Here is a 2,500-nt window from a genome sequence, read left to right on the forward strand (position 1 = left end):
TCGCAGCAACGGGCGGAGCCCGTGTCGACCTTTTATCTAATAAATGCATCCCTTCCAGAAGTCGGGGTTTGTTGCACGTATTAGCTCTAGAATTACTACGGTTATCCGAGTAGCAGGTACCATCAAACAAACTATAACTGATTTAATGAGCCATTCGCAGTTCCACAGTCTGAATTAGTTCATACTTACACATGCATGGCTTAATCTTTGAGACAAGCATATGACTACTGGCAGGATCAACCAGGTAGCATTCCTCACCGACTCCGCCGCCCGCATGGGACGAGCCCAAAACGGTGGCGGGCGTCGTTCGCACGAAGCGCCGAACGCTTGCTTTCGGGGCAAACAGAGGCCGAGGCCCTCGTACCCACCGTGTGTTCCGCATCCGAGAGATCGGGCGACGACGCAATGGGCCAACGACCCGGGCACGTGCGGCCGTGCGCGGGACGTGGGACACAGCGGGAGCCTTGAGGTCCACCCCGCGCCGCAGCCCCGAGGGGTGCAGCGCAGGGCGAAAACGGGACGTTCGGGACAATGGAATGCCTTCGCGATAGGTATGCAGCACAGGAAACCGACCGCGGCCAAGGCAGGAGCGCGCTTGGGCCGACGACTGAAGCGGCTTGCGGGGGATGTTGTCGCTGCCCGAGCAGGGATCCAACATGCCCACACACGCCAATCACCACTCACGCGCCCATTACGTACGCAATGCCCGAGCAGACAAGCCAACGCCCGCCGTCCCACGACGCATTCGAGCGTCGCGGAAGGCGAACGGCAGCAAGCACGCCCAAGCATGCCCTGGTAGGCACGAAGATTCGGGACGAAGCACGAGTTGGGAACCGAGGAGCACAAACCTAGGGACCGGACCGACTTGCCTGTGCGACGCCTCCACTTTCCCAGGCGACGGGCTACTAGCAAGCGCACCCAAAAGCATACCCCAGCTCCCGTGCGGGAGCCTTGCATGCCGGGATTGCCGACACATCGCCAGCCACGTGCTACTGATCTCGGGGTCGCGGGCAACAGACGACGACGACGACCACACCCGCCCTGTGTGGGTGCCACCGGGAGCCGACGGTCGGGGGTGCAAACCGTCGCCGGCCGCCCTTGACGCCTCCATGTTCGCAGGCAACGGGCTACTAGCAAGCGCACCCAAAATCGGGATTGCCGACACTTCGCCCACCACAAGCTACTAATTTCAGCGTCGCAAGCCACAAGCGGCGACAAGCACCCCAGACCGTCGAATCCCGACGGCACCCACATCGGTCCGCTTATGCGGGGGGAGGCCGACAAGCATAAGCGGACCGACCGACCAACCTTTGCTTGGACGGGGCTTGTGTTGGCCATGTTTTAGCAAATCGCAATCGAAGCACGCCCCCGACGGCTTGCCGTTGCGGACGGGAAGGCATTCGGCGCACACGATGCAAATGGGCATCGGCCGCACGCAACACCGTAGACCCCCGCTCAAGCGCCCCACCGGAGTCCCTCGCCGGACTCTCGCTGCCAAAACAAGGCCAACACAAGCCACGCCCAAGCCATGAGGACGGCCGAGGCTTGGGGGCTGCGGGGGGGCCGCCTTGCCCCTGCCCGCCCCCAGCGCCCAGACCCCCCTCAAGCACCCTCCTGTGTGGGTGCCACCGGGAGCCGACGGGCGGGGGTGCAAGCCGTCGCCGGCCGCCCTTGACGCCTCCATGTTCGCAGGCAACGGGCTACTAGCAAGCGCACCCAAAATCGGGATTGCCGACACTTCGCCCACCACAAGCTACTTATTTCAGCGTCGCAAGCCACAAGCGGCGACAAGCACCCCCGACCGTCGAATCCCGACGGCACCCACATCGGTCCGCTTATGCGGGGGGAGGCCGACAAGCATAAGCGGACCGACCGACCAACCTTTGCTTGGACGGGGCTTGTGTTGGCCATGTTTTAGCAAATCGCAATCGAAGCACGCCCCCGACGGCTTGCCGTTGCGGACGGGAAGGCATTCGGCGCACACGATGCAAATGGGCATCGGCCGCACGCAACACCGTAGACCCCCGCTCAAGCGCCCCGCCGGAGTCCCTCGCCGGACTCTCGCCGCCAAAACAAGGCCAACACAAGCCACGCCCAAGCCATGAGGACGGCCGAGGCTTGGGGGCTACGGGGGGGCCGCCTTGCCCCTGCCCGCCCCGTCCGCCCAGACCCCCCTCAAGCACCCTCCTCCCCCTATAATAGGCTTAAAAAAAAAAAGGCTTGTGACAGGAGTAGACATTGAAAGGGTTGAGCAACGCACTTTTTTGCATTTTTTGAAGCATTTTAACGTATTTTTGCATGAAAATTTGCACGTCACCTCAAAATCACATGATTAATTCATTTTTGTTGAAATATTTTATTTTTTAGTTAATAAAATATTTATTTAATTATTTTAATTATTAAAAAAATAATAAAAAAAAGGGAAAAATCGGTAAAAAAAGGAGGGTTCACGTTCAAATCCCTTGTTTTCCCACAAAAACATTATGCATACATGAGCATT

The 2,500-nt window shown here is 59.2% G+C and overlaps 1 pseudogene; it reads right to left on the bottom strand.

Moving 5' to 3' along the window:
* LOC148784759 (18S ribosomal RNA) overlaps positions 1-244 on the bottom strand; it is a pseudogene marked incomplete at both ends in the record, with an annotated part of 601 nt that extends 357 nt beyond the window's left edge.
* Positions 245-2,500: the final 2,256 nt, after the last annotated feature.

The sequence above is a fragment of the Sesamum indicum genome, linkage group LG12 (genome assembly GCF_026168435.1).
Source record: "Sesamum indicum cultivar Baizhima isolate 11 linkage group LG12, ASM2616843v1, whole genome shotgun sequence".
NCBI lineage: Eukaryota > Viridiplantae > Streptophyta > Magnoliopsida > Lamiales > Pedaliaceae > Sesamum > Sesamum indicum.